Source organism: Myxine glutinosa, chromosome 10 (genome assembly GCF_964187855.1).
Source record: "Myxine glutinosa chromosome 10, kmMyxGlut1.1, whole genome shotgun sequence".
Lineage (NCBI taxonomy): Eukaryota > Metazoa > Chordata > Myxini > Myxiniformes > Myxinidae > Myxine > Myxine glutinosa.
This window is the reverse complement of record NC_136270.1, coordinates 3,281,791-3,307,297: the sequence shown is the minus strand read 5'-3', so window position 1 is coordinate 3,307,297 and position 25,507 is coordinate 3,281,791. Positions and strand designations below refer to the sequence as shown.

Sequence of the window (25,507 nt, the reverse complement as noted above, 5' to 3'; positions counted from 1 at the left end):
AAATTCTGACCTCTGTCTTCAACAGATATGGGCCGCTGGTGGAAGTGCGGGTGGTAAGAGACTGGGAAACGCAACAGTCAAGAGGGTTCGGCTTTGTCACGTTTGCCAGCACAAAAGACGCCAGAGAGGCAGAGAAGAATTGGAATGGCAAGGATTTGGAGGGTCGGACCATAACAGTAGGGAAGGCATTTCGTAGGCGTCGAGAGGTCTACAGGAGAGGACAACTGGGCGGTAGTTTTGGTGGGGGGCCGCAATCAAAATTATTATGGAGGCTCCCTGAGTTACGGCCGCTCCCGAAGGAAGGATTGGCAAAGTAGGGGCCGAGAAGGAGACCGCTATTCATGGGACTACAGGGACCAGTGGTCCCACCCTAATTATTAGGGAAGTTCTGAGAAGTTGAAGCACTGAAGGCGGCGGAGCCGCCGAGCCAAGATTCCTACACGAATTAACCGTGAACGCCGTTCCTAAAGGCGTCCATGTAGTGAACTTTGATGCACGGACTAACCGTGAACTCCACGTTCCTCAAGGCGCCCCTGTAGAGAACTTTCCTGCACGGACTAACCGTGAACTCCGCGTTCCTAAAGGCATCCATGTAGTGAATACTCGGCTTGGCCTCCCGGAAAAAGTGTTATCGAGTTGCTTAACTTTGGATCTTTGATCAACCCCTTAACCTTCATTCCCAAGAAACTCACGGTCAAAGTCAGAGGGTCATGAGATGGAGTTTGATTTGGCAGGGACAATGTCGTTGTTGGTACTTAGTCCAGAGGGAGTAATCTGGAGGGGTTGAGTTATCTGGTTTGTTTCTCCAAATTAGCCGGCGAAGAAAGTTTTCGCTGGGTTCAAACTTTCTTTCTTGAAGGGGGGGAGTGTTACATATTTATGTGAATGTATGGGAATTACCATTCAGGTCTTTGCTTATCCGTGTGGAGTATATTAAGTTGTTGTGGTTGGAGGGTCAGGAGCCCTTCGGAGGGAGTGGCCGGAAACGGAAGTGGCCGGAAACGGAAGTGACCGAAAAGGGAAGAAGAAAAGACACGAGGGAACAGGACGAGTATTCTTCTTGATCTTCCTCGCCCCGCGACGACAAAAGGTGGAATCGACCTCGCGCTGCGTGGAAAACAGAGGCGTTCCGAAACCCGTTTGGCGAGAGGAGTTACCTGGACGCGTAACTACCTTTTGACACGTCAAGTCCCCGTGAGTTCGTGCACGGAACCAAGCGGTCGCACGTTGGGCCACGCGCGCGTTGCAAACCGCGCTTGGTTTTGCCCCGTCTACAAGGACGCGTACGGGTCGCACGTTGAGCCTCGCACGCGTTGCAAACCGCGCTTGGTTTGCCCCGTCTACAAGGACGCGTACGGGTCGCACGTCGAGCCTCGCACGCGTTGCAACCCGCGCTTGGTTTTGCCCCGTCTACAAGGACGCGTACGAGTCGCACTTTGGGGCCTCGCGCGCGTTGGAAGCCGCGCTGGATTTTGCCCCGTTGCTTGGCAAGGAGGGGCGCTGCAGCAGCTGTCCCCGGTACGAGACGGCACGTTTGGAGCACGTCCGCCCGGGGTTCGTTCAACCGCCCGTGTGCGGAGACGAGAGACATTGTGAGAGACATTGACCACGGAGGGAGTCAGGAGTGGGGCTCACGTGAGGAATATATAAGATGGCCATCTTAGAGTTAGTGTAGATGAGTTTGCATCTTTGTAATATTGATTGTGCATTGTTGATGGTTGTTGATTACTCAGGGAATATATTATTGATTATTCCGGATCCTTGGTGTGGGGTTTCTTCTTGACCGGAATTCATATGGGTTGCGTTACGAAAGCTCATATATATCATCCTACTTGCTGGCGAAGGTCCTCTCACGGTCCGGGGGTCACCGAGACCAGGTAGTCACCGAGGGGACCACGTAACAGAATTGGGGGCTCGTCCAAATTACGATTTGCGGTTTCGCAATTGGGTCTACGTCCGGGATTTAAAATTGTATAAAATAATAAAATAATAATTTTTAGTAATTAAAATTTATTAATTAATTATTAATTGGTAAATTTTTTTGTTTTGAGAAATTGCGGTAAAATCTTGGGTGAAGGTTAACAGGTGTTAACGATAGGCACCATGGCGTTTGTGGCACAGAACTTTGGGGTAACACCGAGTGAGGCACAGTTCCGAGCGTTGCTAAAGTCGGACCTCTTGAAATTGGCCAAACATTTTAACTTGGAGGTCCGAACTAATTTGAGGAAGGCAGAGTTGCAGGCCACGGTGATACAATCTATGGTGGGATTAGGAACATGGGACGAGTTAGCCTGGGAGTGGCTACCCGAAGAACCAGAAGACGTTGAGCTCCGGAAACTGGAGTTGCAGTTACGGAGCCAGGAACGGATTAAAGAAGAAGAAAGGAAAGCAGAAAAGGAAAGAGCAGAAGAAGAAAGGAAAGCAGAAAAGGAAAGAGCAGAAGAAGAAAGGAAAGCAGAAAAGGAAAGAGCAGAAGAAGAAAGGAAAGCAGAAGAGAGGAGGGAAGAGAAACAAGCGGAGGAAAGGAGAGTGGAACGAGAACTCCAGGAAAGGTTAAAAGAAGAAGAAAGGAAAGCAGAAGCAGAGGAAAGGAGAGTGGAACGAGAACTCCAGGAAAGGTTAGAAGGGAGAAAAGCAGAGGAGAGGAGAGCTGCAAGGGACCTCGAAGCAGAGGAGAGAAAAGCGGAAAGGGAATTAAAGGAACGTGACATGGAGCTTCAGCAAGAAATCAAATTCAAGGAGCTGGAGTTAATGAGAGAACGGGGAGAGGCACCACCCTTGCTGACGGGGTCGACACCTAACCAGAAAACCTGGGATGTGGGCAGACATGTGAGGCTGGTTCCACCGTTCAGTGAAAAAGAAGTCGCGAAATTTTTTCCACACTTTGAGAAAGTGGCTCGACAATTAAACTGGCCGGAGGAGGCATGGACCATACTCGTGCAAAGTGTGCTGGTGGGGAAAGCTCAGGAAATTTATTCGGCGCTACCAATGGACCAATGTGCAGATTATGAGGTACTGAAGAAGCACATCCTCAAGGCCTATGAGTTGGTTCTGGAAGCTTACAGGCAAAAATTCAGGAATGCCAGGAAGAGGGAGAGTGAGACCCATGTGGAGTTTGCCAGAGTGAAAGAAAACATGTTTGATCGGTGGTGTGAGTCAAAAGGAGTCGGGAAAGACTTCGAGGCATTGCGGGACTTGATCCTGGTGGAGGAATTCCAGCAGTGTGTCCACGAGGACATCAAAGTGTACCTGCAGGAAAAGAAGGTACCAAAGTTGTGGGACGCAGCCACCATGGCAGATGATTATGCCTTAACCCACCGAATAGGGGTCCACGAACCTAACTCCTCGCCTAGATCTCCGCAGGGGAGGTGGGGAACAGCAGGTGCGGAGAACGACCATACATGGCGGCGGCCTCGAGATGATTATGGGGACAACTATGATACCCCACCGGTTCGAAATCAGAGGGATGCGGGCCCAAGACAAACTTATAGTTCGGGGGGCCCGAGGCAGACCCCGAGTTTTTCCTCCGGACCTACTTGCGCGTTTTGCAAGAAACCTGGACACTTGATGTCCAGTTGTTACCTCATGAAAAGGGACAACCCAGAGCGGAGTCCGACTATTACAACTCCGAATGCGATGGCTAGCGTAAGAAATCGCCATCAAAAGGGTTACCAACCATTTATTTCAGAGGGGTTTGTGTCACTGGATGGAGCCTCGACTAACCGGAGACCGGTTAGGATATTGAGGGACACAGGGGCCCATCAATCTTTAATGCTTGAAGGCATTTTGCCATGGTCCGAGGAGACGGCAACGGGGGATAGTGTTCGTTTACAGGGGATCGGGGGTGGTGTTAGTGCTCCCCTTCAGGTCATCCAGTTGGAGTCCGATTTGGTGTCAGGACCGGTCACCGTCGGTTTACAAGCCACGCTTCCTGTAGAGGGTGTATCTGTGGTTATCGGGAATGATTTGGCCGGGGGTCAAGTTTATGGTAACCTGAGGGTTGGTAAAGAGCCCAGCAGGGAGAATAACACCACACCAGCTCGGGATGGCGACAAAAGTGCCAAGTTGTTTGTAGGGGGACTGAACTTCAAAACAGAGGAAGAAATTCTGACCTCTGTCTTCAACAGATATGGGCCGCTGGTGGAAGTGCGGGTGGTAAGAGACTGGGAAACGCAACAGTCAAGAGGGTTCGGCTTTGTCACGTTTGCCAGCACAAAAGACGCCAGAGAGGCAGAGAAGAATTGGAATGGCAAGGATTTGGAGGGTCGGACCATAACAGTAGGGAAGGCATTTCGTAGGCGTCGAGAGGTCTACAGGAGAGGACAACTGGGCGGTAGTTTTGGTGGGGGGCCGCAATCAAAATTATTATGGAGGCTCCCTGAGTTACGGCCGCTCCCGAAGGAAGGATTGGCAAAGTAGGGGCCGAGAAGGAGACCGCTATTCATGGGACTACAGGGACCAGTGGTCCCACCCTAATTATTAGGGAAGTTCTGAGAAGTTGAAGCACTGAAGGCGGCGGAGCCGCCGAGCCAAGATTCCTACACGAATTAACCGTGAACGCCGTTCCTAAAGGCGTCCATGTAGTGAACTTTCATGCACGGACTAACCGTGAACTCCACGTTCCTCAAGGCGCCCCTGTAGAGAACTTTCCTGCACGGACTAACCGTGAACTCCGCGTTCCTAAAGGCATCCATGTAGTGAATACTCGGCTTGGCCTCCCGGAAAAAGTGTTATCGAGTTGCTTAACTTTGGATCTTTGATCAACCCCTTAACCTTCATTCCCAAGAAACTCACGGTCAAAGTCAGAGGGTCATGAGATGGAGTTTGATTTGGCAGGGACAATGTCGTTGTTGGTACTTAGTCCAGAGGGAGTAATCTGGAGGGGTTGAGTTATCTGGTTTGTTTCTCCAAATTAGCCGGCGAAGAAAGTTTTCGCTGGGTTCAAACTTTCTTTCTTGAAGGGGGGGAGTGTTACATATTTATGTGAATGTATGGGAATTACCATTCAGGTCTTTGCTTATCCGTGTGGAGTATATTAAGTTGTTGTGGTTGGAGGGTCAGGAGCCCTTCGGAGGGAGTGGCCGGAAACGGAAGTGGCCGGAAACGGAAGTGACCGAAAAGGGAAGAAGAAAAGACACGAGGGAACAGGACGAGTATTCTTCTTGATCTTCCTCGCCCCGCGACGACAAAAGGTGGAATCGACCTCGCGCTGCGTGGAAAACAGAGGCGTTCCGAAACCCGTTTGGCGAGAGGAGTTACCTGGACGCGTAACTACCTTTTGACACGTCAAGTCCCCGTGAGTTCGTGCACGGAACCAAGCGGTCGCACGTTGGGCCACGCGCGCGTTGCAAACCGCGCTTGGTTTTGCCCCGTCTACAAGGACGCGTACGGGTCGCACGTTGAGCCTCGCACGCGTTGCAAACCGCGCTTGGTTTGCCCCGTCTACAAGGACGCGTACGGGTCGCACGTCGAGCCTCGCACGCGTTGCAACCCGCGCTTGGTTTTGCCCCGTCTACAAGGACGCGTACGAGTCGCACTTTGGGGCCTCGCGCGCGTTGGAAGCCGCGCTGGATTTTGCCCCGTTGCTTGGCAAGGAGGGGCGCTGCAGCAGCTGTCCCCGGTACGAGACGGCACGTTTGGAGCACGTCCGCCCGGGGTTCGTTCAACCGCCCGTGTGCGGAGACGAGAGACATTGTGAGAGACATTGACTCAGTATATATATATATATATCCTCGTCCTCGGTATATATATATATATATATATATATATATAAAATATATATATATATATATATATATATATAAAATATATATATATATATTTGTGGCTATGTAGACATTGTGACATCATTAGACCACAATGTAAGTTGTAGTGAAGCAAATAATACCACAATTTGATTATTTGTTGTGTCTTCAGTCGTAAATTTCCATGTGTTACTAACTTTATTTACTACCTAGTAACGTTTTAAATGTGTAAACTGATAAAATGTGTATGTGCGAGTGCAACAACAATGTGATCATTCAATTCCTTTGCCTCAAAAACGTATGATTACCAATCAGTTAGTTACGCATTGTAGAATCAGAGTTATGGATTTTTAAGAAAACTTGTGGCCATTTTGAATCAATTGTGACATTTGAGAGCATATCATAAATAGACATTGTGGTAATGAAGACATTATGACATCATAATGACATCATCAAACCTTAAATATTAATTGCAATGAAGTTGCAACATTTTATTTATTGACCACACGCACCACACTAGTTAGAGAGTTACAATATAACATCATAATGTACCATGAAATCAATATACTGTAGGAGCTATGCTCCAACGTAAATCGGAAGAATGGACGCGACAAAAAGCTGGAATTCGTCCGAGTTTCTTTATTGTGTCAAATCAACTCGGGTACTCTGAAAAGCCCGTTTATCGGGCAGCAATATATATACACATTATCCCGGAGCGTTTGCCTGGGAAAGGCGAGAGGGGGCGTGCCCGGGTGTCCTGGACGAGGCCTGGCAAGTCGAGAGCGGGCATGCCCGGGCGTCCCGGACGAGGCCTGGCAAGTCGAGAGCGGGCATGCCCGGGCGTCCCGGACGAGCCCGGCATGGTGATCGCTCCGCGTCCTCGGTAGGTGCAAGGCGATTGTGTATACCCAGCGGTAGCCGCTAAAAACGTCCCCCCAGAATCGACTTGCACCGGCAGGGTCAATTTAAGGGGGGTCCTGATGACCCGGCTGAAGCGACCCCTGGCGGGTCGTGGGGGGGGGGGTCCGGTGTGGTGGTGGGCGGTCGAGTGGGGGGCACCGTGGACGGGGGGCGGCCTCGTCGCGGCGGAAGGGCCAACCGTGGCGGTTGATCGATGTCCACGTGCGCCGGCTTGAGGTGGTCCACCCCAATCCGGTCCGACCTGCCGCCGATGTCGATGACGAACGACTTGTCGTCCCGTCGCAGGACCCGGAAGGGCCCGTCGTACGGCGGCCGGAGTGGCCCCCGATGTGCGTCATGACGCACAAAAACGTACTCCGCTGTGCGAAGCGCTGGGGGGACGTAGGACTGGGGGTCACCGTGGTGCGACGTTGGCACGGGGCCAAACCGTCGGGTGGTCTCCTGGAGGTCCGAGCGCTGGTGAGCTGCGGACCAGGGACTGGTAGCGTTGGGCACGAATTCGCACGGGACGCATAGCGCCTGGCCGTAGACAAGCTCGGCGGTGGATGCCCGGAGGTCCTCCTTGGGGGCCGTGCGGAGGCCCAAAAGGACCCACGGCAGCCGGTCGGCCCAACCGCCGTCCTGAAGGCCGGCCAAGAGCGCGGCCTTCATGGAGCGGTGGAATCGTTCACACAACCCGTTGGCTTGGGGGTGGTCGGCCGTAGTACGGTGGAGCTTGACCCCCAGGTTGCGGGCGACCGCGCCCCACAGCTCGGAGGTGAACTGCGGTCCGCGGTCCGACGAGATGTCCGCCGGTGCGCCGAAGCGGGCGACCCAGGTGGCGATGAAAGCCTGCGCCACGTCGGCGGTGGTGGTGGAGACGAGGGGAACGGCCTCCGGCCACCTGGTGGTCCTGTCCACCATGGTGAGCAGGTGTGTGAAACCCCGTGATGGGGGGAGGGGGCCCACCAGGTCCACGTTGACGTGGTCGAAACGTCGTTCGGGCACGGTGAAAGGTGCCAGCGGGGCCTGGGTGTGTCGGTGGACCTTGGCCTGTTGGCAGGCTGTGCAGGTGCTGGTCCAATCGTGGACGTCCCGTCAAAGGCCGTGCCAGACGAATCGCGCCGACACCAGCTTCTGGGAAGCTTTCCGGCCAGGGTGGGAAAGGCCGTGGAGGGAGGCGAAGATGCGGCGTTGCCAGGTAACGGGCACGATGGGGCGAGGCTGGCCTTGGGAGACGTCGCAGAGCAGGACAGTGTCCGCGAAGGGGATGTCGGCCAGGCGGAGGCCCGTGTCCGCCGCCCGGAGGGCTTGCACCGTGGTGTCGGTGGTTTGGTCCGCCGCCATAAGCGCGAAGTCCACGCCGAGGTGGACCGCGTTCGCGCTGGCCCGAGAAAGACAGTCGGCCACGGCGTTGTCTTTGCCGGTGACGTGCCGGATGTCCGTGGTAAACTCCAACACGGCGGAGAGGTGGCGCTCTTGGCGGGCCGACCACGGCTCGGTGACCTTGGCCATTGCGTAAACCAACGGCTTGTGGTCGACGAACGCCATGAAGGGTCGACCCTCCAGGAGGTGGCGGAAATGGCGAACGGCCAGGTGTAGACCGAGGAGCTCACGGTCAAACGTGCTATATTTGAGATCGTTCGGCCGGAGTTGCCGGCTGAAAAAAGCGAGTGGCTGCCAAACCCCGTTCACCCATTGCTCATGTACGGCGCCCACCGCGTAGTCGGAGGCATCCGTGGTGAGGGCGATGGGAGCGTTGAGCACCGGGTGAGCGAGCAGTGTTGCCTCGGCGAGGGCCCGCTTTGAGCTTTTAAAGGCCGCGTCCATTGCTGCGGACCAGACGACGTCGTGCTTGGCCGGCTTGCCCCGGAGGGCTTCGTAGAGGGGCAGCATGAGTTGAGCAGTGCGGGGCACGAAGCAGTGATAGAAATTCACCATTCCCAGGAATTCCTGCAGGGCCTTTATGGAGCGGGGACGCGGAAACGTGGTGATGGCCTCGACCTTGGTTGGCAGCGGCACGGCCCCGTTCTTGGTGATGTGGTGGCCCAAAAAATCAACGGCCGTCGTGCCGAAGTGGCATTTGGCTGGGTTGACGATGAGGCCGTGCTCGCTGAGGCGCCCGAACAGTGTTCGGAGGTGGAGGAGGTACTCGGCCCGGGACGTGCTGGCGACGAGGATGTCGTCCAGGTAAACGAAGAGGAACGGCAGGTCGCGCAGCACGCCGTCCATCAAGCGCTGGAACGCCTGAGCCGCGTTCTTGAGGCCAAACGGCATTCGCAGGAATTCGAATAAGCCGAACGGCGTGATGATGGCCGTTTTTGGGACGTCGGCCGCCCTGATAGGTATTTGGTGGTATCCCCGTATTAAATCGATCTTTGAAAAAATGACCCGTCCTGCCAAACGGGTGGAGAAGTCTTGGATGTGCGGGATCGGATACCTGTCGGGGGTGGTAGCGTCGTTAAGGCGGCGGTAGTCGCCACATGGGCGCCAGCCGCCCCCTGGTTTTGGGACGATGTGTAGTGGCGAAGCCCACGCGCTATCGGAGCGCTGCATGATGCCGAGGTGTTCCAAAGCGTCGAACTCGGCTCTGGCCACGGCGAGCTTGGCTGGGTCGAGGCGGCGGGCTCTGGCATAGACCGGCGGGCCCGTGGTTGGTATGTGGTGCTCGATCCCATGTCGTACTGCGACGGCCGAAAACGTCGGCCGCGTGAGGGCCGGGAACTCCGTGAGCAGGCGAGCAAACTCGTTCGCCGCCGGGAGGGCGCATGCCAGCTCGGTCGGAGCGGAGCTGCTCAATGTGCATACCAGGGAGCTGAAGGTCTCGGCGTTGATGAGGCGACGCCGTTGGACGTCCACCAGCAGTCCGTGTGCGCAGAGGAAGTCGGCGCCTAGCAGAGCCATGGGCACGCTTGCGGTTACAAAAGTCCAATTAAAGCGTTGGCCGCCGAAGCAGAGGGTGACGTTGCGCGGGCCGAAGGTGCGGATGGCCGATCCGTTGGCCGCAACCAGGAGGGGAGGCAAACCGCGGACTGCCTGTCCTGATCGGAGGCGGGTATGACGCTCAGTTGGGCGCCGGTGTCACACAGGAAGCGCTGTCCGGACACTTTGTCCCTGATGAAAAGTAAGTTGCCCGTGTGGCCGGCGCTCATGGCTGGTAATGAACGCCGGCCCGGCCGTTTCCCGGCTTGCCGAAGGTGCACGGGGGTTGACATGTCCGGGCCTTCTGTCCGAACCTGGCATGATAATAACACCATGCCTGGTCAGGTGGAGGCCCCGGTCGTCGTGCTGGAGGTGGTCGGCGCGGTGTAGCGGCCGCCAATTGCGTCGGCAGTTCGGTCGTCGACCGTGCCGGGTGCTCGGGCGCCATGGGTGTTGCTTCGGACGGCGGTGGGCTCCAGGTCGCTGCTCCAATGCGTTGGCCTGCCGCGGAGATCTTGTCGGCTTCCCTGGCGAGGGCGCGGGGATCCGTGATCGTCGTGCTTGCCAGGGCGAGGCGTACCTGGCTGGGCAACTGACGGAGGAAAAGCTCCCGGAACAGGAATGCCAGAGAGTGCTCGCCAAGCAGCGAAAGCATGTAGTCCATTCGCTCGGATGGGCGCGTGTCGCCGAGCTCGGGCAGGTCGAGCAGGCGCCGTGCGCGTTCCGCCGATGAGAGGGCGAAAGCGTCGAGGAGGAGCTTTTTAATCGCGTCGTATTTGTCAGCGGCTGGTGGGCTCTCAAGGAGGCTCAGGGCGCGGGCCGCGGTGGTGGAGCCGAGCGCTGCTACCACATGGTGGAAGCGGGTGTCGTCGGCCGTGATGCCTCGCAGGGCGAACAGGGAGTCCGCCTTGGCGAACCAAACCGCCGCGTGAGCCTCCCAGAAGGTAGGCAGTTTGAGGGTAACTGCCGTGTCCATGTCGGGTCACCAATGTAGGAGCTATGCTCCAACGTAAATCAGAAGAATGGACGCGACAAAAAGCTGGAATTCGTCCGAGTTTCTTTTTTGTGTCAAATCAACTCGGGTACTCTGAAAAGCCCGTTTATCGGGCAGCAATATATATACACATTATCCCGGAGCGTTTGCCCGGGAAAGGCGAGAGGGGGCGTGCCCGGGCGTCCTGGACGAGGCCTGGCAAGTCGAGAGCGGGCATGCCCGGGCATGCCCGGGCGTCCCGGACGAGGCCTGGCAAGTCGAGAGCGGGCATGCCCGGGCGTCCCGGACGAGCCCGGCATGGTGATCGCTCCGCGTCCTCGGTAGGTGCAAGGCGATTGTGTATACCCAGCGGTAGCCGCTACAATACCATATTTTTATCCCCATACTTTAAAAAATAAAAACGGGGGGATTCACGATAATATTCTCCGCCAGTCTGTCCATCCAAATACCAACAAAGCAATGTTGATTGCATAAAAAAGAGTTTCATTTAAAAAGTGAAAATGTGCCCGTAATTGCATTTTTTGGTATTTTGACCTCTTGACCCCACCCTATGGCACCAGGATGCAGGGCCAAAATGATACAGCTCTTACATCATCATTCCATGTGGTGATCATAAATACCAGGTTTGGTGAACTTCTGCACAACAGTTTCAGAGGAGATAGAGTGACGGACGGACAGACAGACAAACAGAGCCGATTGCAATATGTGACGTTCTTTGTTAATCGTGTGGGCTAAAAATGAGATCAGCATTGAAATCCTTGGCCGCAAAAAACAAAAATAGTCACTTACAACCAAGTCATGGCATTCAAATTTTGAAATTCTACAATGCTTTTTTTAGGACAATTAAGAGATGATGACTTCATAATGACATCATAACACCCGATGATCGGTCTAATTGAAAATTTGATATCAACATTGAATTCATTGACTTTAAAAACAAACTTAGGAACTTAAAAATCTTACCAATGCATATTTTATAATCTAATTAAATGATTTTGCTTGTTTTACGAGGTAATTGTCAGATGATGACGTCATACAGGATCCTTCAGGCTATCCCAAAAAATTTTTTAATCTATATTTCATTTTAAGCATATGTGGTGTTTTGGTGAAAGAAAAGATGTTTTTGTTCACGGTCCATCATTAAGCCACCTCACTAAATGTCCTGGTACTGCATATACAGTTTTATATGTGCGGCCTTGAACACTGGAGAAGGAAAACGTCCACGTCTCAGCTGGAATATAAAGTCACGTGATCGATGGATTTTCTAAACTCTTGTCCTTTTTGGAATAAAACAACATTGGGGTTGTCAGAACTTTTGTAAATATGGGCATTCAGTATTGGGCCAAACTCTTCAATTCCTTAGAACTCCTTAGAGCCGACAAAATATTTGTTCATTGCAAACTTGAATAGCACTTGTGGAGTGTCATTCCCACACCCCAACTCTCATTGGTGCAGAGTCCAAATCTTAGGGAATCACTGCCGTACCTCAAATAACCACACATAATCAATTAATCTGTCAAGTGAGCAAACGAAAACTTTTATACTCTCGCCTCTGGTCTTGCGAACTTTGCCCTTCTAACCCTCTGTCCTTCCCCAGCTCGCCAAATCAGTTAATCTGATAACACCCACCTAGTTAACATACTGATGTTCGACATCCATGATTCCATGGTCACTTGCACTATCGTACCTATGGATTTACATCCCAGTCTACTCGACTTTCCAGTCCAAAAATTTCAAGGCTGCAGTTTGCTACCAGCTCATCTTCATTCTCACTCATTACTCCACCTACAAGTCAGGTTCACTATGTTTTTTCGTTCAAAATCATGGTAGATTAGCAAACCTATACATTTTTGGAAACGTTATTACATGGAAAATCTGAAAATCAATGTTTACATTTGCCAATTCCGACCAATTCGATTCGACCAATTCGACCAATCGACCAATTCCATTCGACCAATTCGACCATTCGACCATTCGACCAATCGTTTCGATCGACCATTCGACCATTCGACCATTCGACCAATTCGATTTGCCAATCAATTTGACCGACCTTTGCTTGTGTGGAACGGACTGTGAAAACGATGCGGACTATATTGTCGGATACGACACACAGGACAGTGATGACGAACTCTAAATGGCATATTCTGTAATCGTGTATGTTTGATGCCATTGACTGCCTGTGTATATTTTGTCATTGACTGCCTGTGTAGATGTGAAGTTATACTGACTGCATGTGTATATATGATTTTGCTGACTGCCTGTGTATGTTTGGTGATATGAATTATTGTGACACATTTTGATGTTATTAACTGCCTGTACAAAATGATAACATGTATTTGATTATGCAACTTATCGCGAATATAAAGACAGTATTTTGCAATTCAAAACCTTTGATTCGTGTCTTACCATTCCCCATAGCACTAATTTGATACTTTCATTGGATTCCTTGTCCCTGAAAATATAGGTTTAGTATATTTTAAAAAGTTTTTAGGGTAATTAGAGGCAGAAATAGAACAAAATATGTATTTTACAGTGGCCATTTTGAAAATCCAAAATGGCCGCCATACAGGTATCTCTCCAAATGTAAACATTGATTTTTAGTTTCCTTATGCTATAACCTTTCCAAAAATGTATAGGTTTGCTAATCTACCATGATTTTGAACGAAATATAATTTATTGACATAGTGAACCTGACTATACCCTCTCTTGTGATCCACCCTTTCCTCCGATCCTTTCCCTGTGCATGCCGATATCAGTCTGTTCCCCACAACCTCTTCACCCTCTATCATTTTGCTCATCCATGACCTTCAACAGCAATCAAAAACTGCCCGTGTACCAATATTACACCTCACAAACCCCAGGATTACCTGTGGCCGCGACTTCCCCTCCGCTCCCACCGCTTGTTCGTCTGTGTGTTGTAAAACAGTGACGACTCCATCTGCATGTCTCTTTCAGACAACACGGATCAACTTTCAACCATTCATCCCAACACTCTCTTCCTCTTATGTAGTCATTTCAATTGTCACCATGCAAATTGGCTGGGTGTTTGGTACCTCTCTCACCAGCCATGGCACTTCAGCAAAGGACTTCTGTGACTCCATGGGACTGTCTCAATCTGAGCTTTCCGACCCAGATTTCTCCAAATGGCAAATCCTCCCTTCTCGGCTTGGCGATAACAAACTTTCCTGCAAATGTCTCCTGCTCTTCTTCTGCTCCAATTCTGATCAAATGCTTGCAAGAGTCAACATCTCCCTGGCAATTTTCACAGAGCTGCCTCAAAGCCAGTGAGTATGGCAGTTCACTCAGGCAGAAAGATTGGCACGGACTGTAAGCAGCCATCTTTCTTCAGGACTGGTTTTCTCTACCCCTTGTATTAACTCAGCCAGGGATTTCTTCCACAGAAACCTGCTCTCTCTTTTGCAAAGATTCATCCTATCTTGTCTTCAGTTATCCTATTGTACACCAAATGTTGCGATGAGGCAGTTGCTCTGAAATAACTTGCGTTCTCTTCCTGGAAATCAAACCCAACCGGAGGCAATCTCACCTCATTGCACAAAGCCCACAACAAGTGTGTGTCCACTATCAAGAGAGCCAAAAAGAAACATCTGTCCAACCTCAAGATTGAACTTTCAAACTTGTCTCCCTCCTCTAAAAACATGGCGGTGCCTTGTTAAGTCTATCTCTGGAGTATTCTTCGCCTTCCATCTTATCCCTCTCCTCAAATGGCACCACAGACAACCACTCGTGAGAAGGCCGAATGCCTCATTTATGTGTTTGCTTCCAAATATTGTATCCCGACCCACTCATTCACTCTCTGTAGCCACTCTACCCAGTCATACCCAACTGCTCCTCGACTCTGTCTTTTGCACCTGAAAAGATGGAGAAGGTTCTGGCTACCCTTGACTCTGATTCTGCAACTGGACCAGACAGCAACAGCTCACATGTCCGAAAAAAAAAGTCACTAAGTGGATCGAACAGCGATGTGTTGCCCTGACGAGCCCCAGAAATGGCAAAACTAGTTGCTAGCTTTGATTTTCATCTGCTTGGTGACAGGACTTGATCTTGGCATCTTTGCACTGCAGTAATAACGTCATTATAAAGTCTTTCACCAAGGTCGGATAACTTAAAATTTATCATATAAATGTTCAAGACCCAATCAGGTGTCTCACCCATAATGGGAAGGAACACCCAATCACCTCTCACCGAATCAATTATCCCCAGGTGGCTAGAATCTTTAGAATTAACCCACTGCTCTTCTAGCCAAAGAAAGCTACATAGATCAGCCAAGAAAAGCGATACATGGTAAGGCCTTTGCTGTTTCAAATCCTACCCAGGTTCCCCTACATGCCAATAGCAGTCATCACAATACCGAGTCATATAAATATCAAGACCCAATCACACCTCTCACCCATAATTGGCTAATAAGCCTAAAACCATAGGTTGGTTTTATGAATGTATGTCTAAATCTAAAACATATAATTCAGTATATACTTTTCAAAATACAGCATATAATAGCACTTTTCCACTTTTCAGATGGAAGATAATGGTTGGAAGTAGCAGAATAGGAGAAAAGGAGAAAAGACAATATGAAAACGAGGATTTTGTATCAAGCCAAAATGAATCTCTTGAAATGTATTAAATACCAGCAAGGGTACCTGGCATCGCCCCATGTGTTCTCATCCTGTTGGAAATCAAAAATTTTTTTTTTTCAAATAATTTGGGGGGCAGGGGGGGGGCTAAATCACCTCCATACTAAGGCATTAGTTCAGGGATCATTTAATATTACATTTCACTTTGTTACAAAGGCTTAGGGCCTATAGAGTGATGAAAAAATCCTAAACATTCGAACCTTTTGTCAATCAGTGCCTGTGGACAGTGTTAGCAGTTTGCAGACGTGAACGATGAGGCAATCAAAAATCAGTTCATCTTCATCTCAAATGGAATAAAGTATGGAAACAGACAATCAAGATGTAGTTAAAGAATATAACTTGAACAGTAATGTGAATGAAAACAGAACAGAAAGTTACAGGTCATATGCTTCTGTTTTACAAGTTTTTGCAAAATTGTCTAAGGTGGACTGTAAATTTAGCCAACTAGTACACCCACTCCCTACAGGAATGACAGGAAGGGTCATGTTATCTTTGTGGGTTGTATAGATTACAGTAGATCTAGGCTCGGGTCCGTTAGCATATAATGCCAAAAGAATGTTGGGTTTCCTTCCTTTGTGGAGGGGGTTGTTTTGTAATAATATATATATTCTACTATTATCATTACCTCCACCACCAAAGGTGGATGGAGGTCGTTTTCACCCCTGTCTGTCTGTCTGTCTGTTTGTGAACAGGATATCTCAAAAGGTTGTGGATGGATTTGGACGAAATTTGGTGGACAGTTTAGGTGTGTGACCAGGTAGAATTGATTACATTTTGGTGAAGATCCGGATCTGGATCTGAGATTTTTAAAAAGTGATTCTTCACCATTGAGAGATAGGGGGAAAAAAATGATATTTAGCACGATATCTAAAAACGTTGAGGACAGATTTGGACGAAACATGGTGGACAGATTGGGTGTGACGAGAAAGAATTGATTAAATTTTGGTGAAGATCCGAATCCTGATCCGGGATCAGATAATTTTTTCGTTTTCTAATGTGATTCTTCACCACTGAGTGATAGGGCCATAAACGATATATAGCATGGTATTTCAAAAAGTTGTGGAGGAGTTATGACTAAACTTGGTGGACGAGTTGGTTAGGTGAGAAGAACAAGCCAATTCGATTTTGGTTCAGGTCCAGATCCAGATCTGGCCTACAAGTGGGATACAAAATGTAAACTGATCAGTGTGGCCTTGGAAAAACGCTACGATAAGCTATCTTAACGCAGATATACACCTCAGCACAGATTTCACCAAAGGCAGACAACCCCCTTGGGGAGAGGGGTGGGCATGGGGGTGGGGAGGGTGGAGGGGGAGAGGAGGAGGGGCAAATGAAGTTGCTACAACCTCCATCATGTGAACCTTAGTCCTCCTGTCAAGTATCGTTGATAAATAACGATAAATAACGGATAAATAACGGCTGAATGTATTGCGCTCAGACAACAAATTGCATATTTTAGTATGACTAGTATATCCGTTACCCATGTGGCGGCAGGAAGGATCATTCCTCTTTGGGGTATTTCGATTACAGTAGATCTACAGTCCAGCCTCAAGAACGTCAGGGGTGTGTTAATTTACCAAGTTCCTTGTAGAGTGCTCACCAAGTGGTTTAAGCATTCAAGCAAGCACTCCATTCAAAACTGTTGATAAGGAACGGCTGGCTTGGCAAGAGCTAGCTTGCTGCTTGGTAACTGAACACACCCCGGGTTTCTTCCCTTTCAGTTTTGTGTTAAACAGGAGTAGAGGCTTTTTAAAAAGGCTGCCACAAAAAACGCCACATTAGCGGTAGGAAGGGTCACGGTATTATATAACCCTGATGGGATATATAGATTACAGTAGATCTTAGCTCAGTTCCATAAGTAAACTCTGCCTCATGGATCTCGGGATTCCTCCAAATTTCTTTCAGTTTAGTTTTAAACAGCATTAACGACTGTTTAAAAAGGTAATTGTGTGTGTTTGTTATTTATAATATTTTTACTTCTGGTTGGGGTCAGTGCTCCCATGAAACACCACGATAAGCTATTTATAAACGTTAACACAGCGATTATCAAGGGGACAATGGTGTTATTATGCTTTTGTTATTGGAAGCATCCTTGGAAAAAAAACGTCACGATAAAGCTATCTGAACACGAATGTACACCTCAACACGCAACCAAATTGGTGGGGAAACCCCTAGAGGAGAGGGTGGGGGGGGAATGAATTCGCTACAACCTTCCTTGTGTGACCCTTATTCTTCCTGTCAAGTTTGGTTGAGATTGGATAAGTAACGACCAAATGTATTGCAGTCAAAAATCTTCAGACAGATAGACAGACACCAAATTGCATATTTTAGTATGATTGTTAATACAAAAGGACCGGAACAATTGAAAGGGTTGATTTTTAGGTCATCTAATCTTGAAACTTGAAGAGGTGAACTTGTAAAATGGGTCGTGAAAACTGTACTGTCCGGTTTGTTAACTTTTTGCTATTTTTGCTACTCCTCCCATATCACCTGGTTGATTGTTCTGAAACTTGTCACATGTGTACAAGACAGTAGCCCGCACGATCGCTTTTAGTTCATGGGGGCTCCCAGAAGAACAGAGGAGATCCCAGGGGTTCCCCAAAATCAGAAGAGGTCTGACCTTCATCCTCAAGTGTTGCCCTCAGCCCATTGGGAGCTATTTATTAATAAATACAGCAGCAACAGAAGATTCACTGCTAAACATTACATGTGAGTGTTGGCATACAGAGAAGAAGGGAGGCCCTGGCCAGTTTATCCAACAAGCAAAAATGCAGCATTTTGCTTTTGCTGCAAAATAGTCCTGTCCAATGCAAAATGTGCTCTCGCATCGGGTCCTACTAAAGATCCTGACCACCTGGAATCATTCCAGAAATGGAAAGAACTGGCGACAAGACTAAACAGCAACACGGCCATTGGTGATGGAAATCAACACATTATTAAAGCAGAAGTGCAGCACTAACAGAATGCGTTGGAAAGACTCATTGCCTTATTAAGAGTACTGGGCACTAAAAAACATAGCAATGTGTGGGAGGTCAGATAAACTGTTCGACCTCAAAAACGGAAAATTTTGAAAAATTGTGGAACTAACGAGGAAATTTTCAAATTCCAATGAATCATATCACAAGAGATCCACAACCATTGCTTGGGTAAAATATTGAAAACGAGATCATCCAGTTATTGGCAATAGAGATACTCGGTGATTTTGCATCGGACACCTGATAGAAGTAAAATCGAGCAAACGACTCCGATAGTTAGATTTGTGTCAGTGAATGAAACCTGCAGTAATTTGCCAGGCAGCATAAACATCCGAGAGCATTTTTTGGAATTCATGCAATTAGAAGTTTCCAGTGGGGCTGAAATGACCGAATTACTTCTGCGGAAACTTTGTGAGCTGGGACTTGACATTGCAAACATGAGAGGAGAGGCCCATGACAACGTGTCCAGCATGAGAAGCAAAAACAGTGGAGTACAAAAAACGAATACGAGACTTGAATCCACAAGATTTTGTTTTTCTTCCGTGCAATTCCCATTTACTTAACTTGGTGCTAAACTATGGACGGATAATTGTTGTATGGGAGCTGTTGGATTTTTCAGCTTGATACAAACACATATGCATTTTATCTGCTTTCACACATCGTTGGGATGTTCCTAAAGAACACATCAATCGTCTTACATTGAAACCCTAAGTGGAACGAGATGGGAGAGTCGATTTTTTTTTTTTTTTTTTTTTTTTTTTGTATACAAGATCGAGGCTCGTGAAAGAGCGAACATTAATCACACAGAAAGACAAACCGACACATAAAACATATAACATAGGGAGCGGTAGACAAGATGGGGAGAGAGGGGGAAGGACACAAACACAACATTTGAGAGCAGGGACCGAGAGACATGGAGACATCGAGAGATCTGAGAGAGGGCGAGGGCTTTGGGGGGTCGGGGGCGTGGGAAGGGGGCGGTGGGAGAGGTATAAAACATATGGACACTGCCAGGACTTCCAGGAAAGAAGTTGGAATTTCAAACAAGGTGGATCTGGGGTGAATTAGCGGGGGTAGAAAAGATCAAGGTTTTGGATGGGGGAAGATAAGAGATGGTGGTGAACAGCTGTTTTAAAGACCTGGAGGGAGGAGTGGGATTGAAGGGAGTGAGGGAGTTTGTTCCAGAGGCGGGAGAAAAGAGGAATGAAAGAGTGAAGGTGAGCAGAGAGCCGAGATTTCGGCAGTTTAACCATCAGAGGGTTGCTGGCAGATCTTGTGCGACCTGTAGGAATAATTGGGGGACAGAGCACAGAGAGAGCTGGGGGTGCAAGGCCGGAGAGGAGTCGGTAGAAGACAGAAAGACCACCTACCTGCCTGCGGTGAGTGAGTGAAAGGCCCTCAGAGATAGCTTCATCGCGGGAGATTCCAATAATTCTGAAAGCTTTGGTTTCAACAGCGTGAAGCCGAGCTAGGTGTGAGGCAGGAGCACCGGCCCATAGGGGAGAACAGTATTCCATTGAGCTGCGGATGAAAGCCTTGTATGTGGTGAGGAGCTCAGGTGTGCCGAGGAAGGACTTCGCACGACGGAGGATGCCCAGTCGGCGACTGGCTTTGGAGGCCAGCTTGGAAATGTGGTTTTCCCAAGAAAGATCATGGCAGATAGTGAGACCCAAAATCTTGAGCGACAGAACTTCTTGGAGAGGATTGTTGAGAAAGTAGATGGGAGGGTTGTCCAGTCGATCTTTTCGGAGAGACATAGTAAGAGTGTGAGATTTGTCAGGATTGAAAGACATGTTCCACTTGTTTGACCAGTCTGTGATTTTGTCCAGGTCTTCAGAGAGTGAGGAGGCAGCAGACTGCCGATCTGAGGGAAGAGGAATGGAGCGGCAGAGAGTGGAGTCATCAGCAAAGAGATAGAGAGGATTTTCGAGAGAGTCAGAGAGATCATTGATGAAGACCAGAAAAAGCACGGGGCCCAGAACACTGCCTTGGGGAACTCCAGCCTGAACAGGAAGAGGAGATGAGAGAAACCCATTCAGGGCCACACGTTGACGACGACTAGAGAGGAAGTCCGCCAGCCATGCATGGAGATTTCCATGGATACCAAAGGAGGAGAGTTTGGTGAGCAGAGCGGGGTGCCAGACCGTGTCGAAGGCACGTGATATGTCGAGGGAGACAGCTCTAATTTCCTGTTTGGCATTGAGGACCTCCATCCATTGTTGAGACAGCAGAAGCAGCATGTCCAGAGTAGAGTGACCTGGTCTGAAACCAAATTGATGATCAGAGATCAAGCCATTGGAGAAGAGGAAAGATTTCATATCCGAAGCAATGATGGATTCCATGACTTTGCTGATAATTGGGAGAAGGCTGATTGGTCTGTAGTTGCTAGGATCTGTTTTTGCACCTTTTTTGTGCAAAGCGGTGATGTTGGCTGATTTCCAAGCAGATGGCAGTTGACCTTGAGCAAAAGAGAGGGTGAAGAGAACAGAGAGAGGGTGAGATAGAGCAGCAGAGCAGGATTTTAGGACCCGTGGGCTGATGCCGTCGGGTCCAGTTGCAGAATCAGAGTCGAGGGTTGACAGAAACTTTTCCACCTTGTCAGGAGGAAAGGACACGGAGTCCAGGAGCAGCAGGGTACGACTGGGTATGGTGGGTACAGAGAGGGATGGGTTTGGGACACAAGATTTAGAGGCAAACACAGAGTTGAGGCATTCAGCTTTTTCATGTGCGGAGTCAGCTGTGTAGCCGTTTGAGGTAAGGGAGGGGATGGAGGGGGAACAAACACCAGAAACGGATTTGACCAGACGCCACCAGGATTTGGAAGAGGGAGACAGATAAGAGAGTTCGGTCTTGAGAACGGAGAGATATTGTTTCCTGGCTCTCCTGAGGGTGGACACACACTTGTTTCGGGCTTTGTGAAAGGAAATGAGATTTCCTTCAGTTGGATTTGCTTTCCAGGAGACGAAGGCAAGTTGTTTCTGGGCAACAGCCTCACCACAAGATTCCGTGTACCATGGACGGGAGGAAGGGTATGACAACTGAAGACGAGATGGGATAAATCTGTGCATGAGAGAGAGCAATTTACTTTGGAAGAATTCCCAGGACGAGTTGATGTCAGAGGTGGTAGAGATGGGAGACCAGTCCAGATGATTGATGGCTGCTTGAAGACCGTGCCAGTTGGCCTGAGTGAAATGCCAGACTCCTCGACGCTGAGCAGGCTCCCTGAGGATGGTCAGAGAGATGTCCACTTTAACAAGGACATGATCAGATGATCCGATCGGAGCAGAAGAAGAGCAGCAGACATTTTCAGGGAAGTTAGTCATAACCAAGTCCAGAAGAGAAGATGTTCCGTTGACTGAGATCCGGGTCGGGAAATTGACAGATTGTGTCAGTCCCAGTGAGTCGCAGAAGTCCTTTGCTGAGGAGCCATGGCTGGTGAGAGAGGTACCCACACCCAGCCAACTGGCATGATGACAGTTGAAATCACCACATATGAGGAAGAGAGAGTTGGGATGAGTAGATAGAAGTTGGTCCATATCATCAGACAGCGAGATGTGAATTTGAAGTAATGAAGGCAATCTGGTATCAACTTGGAGAAGTGTACGAATAACTTCTCAATTGTAGAGGACAGTAATCTCACTGGAAGCAATGGTGTTAAATTGCAGGCAGAAGCAAAATGTTGTTGTTGTTCTCCACCTCTTCCTTTTATAATCGGTGAGCTCCAATGGTACCATGCTCCTGCCCTGCCTTGACCACGATACTCCTTCACTCCCCTCTGTCCTCAGCCAACTCTCTCCACTCTCCAATCACTCCTACCTTACTGAAATCCCTCTTCACCCAATCCTCCCATTTCAACTATGGTCTTTTAGCAGTTGCCGAAGACGACAAGAAGAGGCCATTTCGTTGGGTACAAAAGGTTGTTTATTGTACAGAAATCTTCAGCAACTGCTCACGAACGGAAGTCGTAACGGCGTAACGGAAAACCAAGAACCCTCTTCGGAGGGCGTGGCTCCAACAGCCGCGCGTGCGTCACGACGACACAACCAAAAGCCCGTGTGCGTGGGTTAGGCCAAACCCATCGTAATGGTGACCGTCACATGCGGATAAGTTAACCGCGACAAGTGAATAAGGTAACCGCAACATGTGAATAAGGTCACCACTACATGCGCCCCCCCCCCCCCCCCCCCAGAAGGCACGCCACGGGCGTGTACGTAGTTCGCGGGTGGAACAGAGCCGGGCCGCGGGTGGAACAGAGCCGGGCCGCGGGTGGAACAGAGCCGGGCCGCGGGTGCTGAGCAGCGGTAGCAGTTGTAGTTGCAGCAGTAGGAATTGCGGGAGTGGCGAGCAGCGGTGCGCGCGAAGACAACGAGGCTCCAGTGCGCGCGAAGGTAACAAAGCAGCCGTGCGTGCGCAAGAGATGAGCAGCGGTAGTAGCTGTAGTTGCAGGAGCATCAGCCTCGGGATCCGCCGTAGGAGCAGTAGTAGGAGTGGCGAGCAGCAGTACTCGGCCTGTGTGCGCGAAGGCGACGAAGTAGCCGTGCCTGGCCTGTGTGCGCGGAGGCGACGAGCAGCAGTACTCGGCCTGTGTGCGCGAAGGCGACGAAGTAGCCGTGCCGCCAACGCCCCGTAACGGTGTTCCTTTGGAGGGTCCCGGAGCTGGTTCGCCCCTCTAGTCGTAGAGGAGGAACCGAGCGCGATGCGCGAACCACATGGCCGCTCGTCGTTGCTAAAACTCCGGCAGTTCTAGTTTAGGTCTTGTGGAAGACATTGCGGTCGCAATCCTGCCGTGTTCATTTGGCCCCCGAATACGTTCGGGGGCAACGGGGTCACAAGTTTAGCGGTTGCCGAAGACGACAAGAAGAGGCCATTTCGTTGGGTACAAAAGGTTGTTTATTGTACAGAAATCTCCAGCAACTGCTCGCGAACGGAAGTCATAACGGCTTATATAAAACCAAGAACCATCTTCAGAGGGCGTGGCTCCAACAGCCGCGCGTGCGTCACGATGACACAACCAAAAGCCCGTGTGCGTGGGTTAGGCCAAACCCATCGTAATGGTAACCGTCACATGCGGATAAGTTAACCGCGACAAGTGAATAAGGTAACCGCGACATGTGAATAAGGTAACCACTACAGTCTACCTCTTTATCCACTCTCTTTGCCATTCTCTGTTCCCCCATCCACACCATGTGTCCAGCCCATGTCAGTCGGCATTTCACTAATGTCCCCATCAAGCTCATCTGCACACCAATCTCCTCCCTCAGTTCATCCAACCTCCTGTATTGCAGGTAAAATGCTGAACTTCTAATTTGTGTCCAGCCTAGTGGTTTGGTATGACATACCGTATGGAATGAATATGACGAGGAAGAAGCTGCAGGCAACTAACTTCAATCACTCTCGAGCAAATTAGCAGCTGGAAAACAAAAATATATCTCTAAAAATATCGGACAGACAAATGGACACCGAAAAGTTCAAGGTAGTTGGCACATTGATGCCTGCTTTCCACCTACACTAAAATTCAATGTCGTCAGAAAACGACACAATTCCATTATGAGGCAGAAGGCAATGTCCTCGAAATGACAACAATTCCGAAATGAAATTCAAAGATAGCATGTTTAATCAGGTATTGGACTCTGCGATACAATCGGTGGAAGAACATTCTTAAACAGCTTGAGGAACGCAGTGTCGTGTTCAAAATTCTGCACAACATCCGCAAGGTGGCTGAAATAGAAAAACGATAGACTCCACCAGTACAACGTGTTTGAAATGGCTGTAACACACAGAGATTCCAGACATTGATGCAGTCGAATTATGCTATGAGCTAAAAGCTCTGTCCAGAAGAATGGATTTGGGATCCATGCCCTGAGGATTATTGGAATTCATTTGCAAGAACAATGTGTCTTCTGAATTTCCAAATGGATTTATTTCCTGAAGAATATTAGTGCCACTGCCAGTGGGGAGTGGTTGTGAGTTGTGAGTGGGGAGTGGAGTTTCTCAAAATTCAAACTGATCAAAAATTACTTGCGGTCCAGAATAATGCAGGATCGGTTCAATGGATTTGTGGCATTTCCAATTGAACATTAACTTACACAAAACCTGGATCTGAAGGAAGGCCTCAATGCTTTCACAGCAACAAGACCGAAAGTCTAACAGTGGCATAGCTGGGCTTGTTTGATACTTCAGTTGAAGATAGAAGTAATGACGCAGCGTGACGGCCGGCCACAAAATTTTAACATATAGAAGATGATATATTTTAACCTCCAGTAACTTTGCAGTCACTACGAAGGGATTAGTGTTATCATTATATTTTTACGCGGTTACACTGCTTATCATTGATTCATGAACCATACACCGATTCAATCCATTAACTTTCCATTCATGACATTGGGATTAAAGTGTTTTGGTTATATTTACAATATTATTATTATTATTATTACAAAAACGATACCACTGAAACGATACACTACTGTTAAGAAACCTGGGCTTAATTTATCCAAAACGGTCTGAAGGTGAGGCTTGAAGCCTAAGGCATATGCGTAGCGTATTGTTGGATGCTTTCGATATTTGATGGTCATTTTAACAATCGATTTGTTTGTTTCACACTGAATGAAAAACGTGAAGGTAGAGCATGGCGATTGTGATCTATGACGAGTTTGACGAAATGTTTGGCCTGAACGAAATTGGAATTAAAATGGCGGTGTGCGGTGTCAGCCGCTGTACCGCCGTAATGACATCAGAAGTAACCACATCACCCTATCATGTGAGCAGATCTTCAGCTCTGATTGGTATACGTTTGACGTTTTATAACTAAACTTGGTGGACGAGTTGGTTAGGCGACAATAAGAAGCCGATTAGATTTTGGTTTAGATTTTAATCCAGATCCGGTTTATCAGTGGGATACAAAATGTAAACTGTTCAACCTGGTGGAGGTATGCTCCCTACCAAGTGTCCTTCTAGTCTGTCACATGATCGTCGTGCAAGATATCATTGGACAATGGACATTGGACAATCACGTGCATCTTTTTCTTTCAAGTAGCAATTAATCCAAGCCACGTTGCTTTTCTTCTCTAGCTCTGTGTTAATTCCTGATACGCAGTGTTCAGATTTGTTGGAAAATATTGTCATTTTATATGACATTTTACATCTTTTAGCTAAATATTGTCAAGTGAAAAAAATAGAAGATGAATACGTTGACTTGAATAAGGCTTGGTGGTAGACATTGCGACCTGTGAATACTCAAGTGAACCCCCCCTAAAGATTTTCTGGATCCGCCCGTGATATACAGTCACGTGAAAAAGTAAGTACATCCCATGTAAAGTTTTGACT

General features: G+C 48.9%; 2 protein-coding genes across 17 annotated transcripts in view; both read right to left on the bottom strand.

The window, feature by feature from the left end:
- Nucleotides 1–25,507, bottom strand: part of LOC137434292 (trafficking kinesin-binding protein 1) — a 1,208,017-nt gene that overhangs the window by 338,925 nt on the left and 843,585 nt on the right. The gene's annotated exons all lie outside the window — the stretch shown is intronic.
- Nucleotides 1–25,507, bottom strand: part of LOC137434291 (catenin beta-1) — a 193,715-nt gene that overhangs the window by 156,794 nt on the left and 11,414 nt on the right. For 4 of the 16 annotated variants that reach the window (XM_078785245.1, XM_078785244.1, XM_068127167.2 and 1 more), the window contains one exon: nucleotides 23,524–23,594. The exons of the other annotated variants lie outside the window; for them this stretch is intronic. The gene's annotated coding sequence lies outside the window, so the exon portion shown is untranslated. The remainder of the gene's footprint in view (nucleotides 1–23,523; nucleotides 23,595–25,507) is intronic. 16 annotated transcript variants of the gene reach the window in all.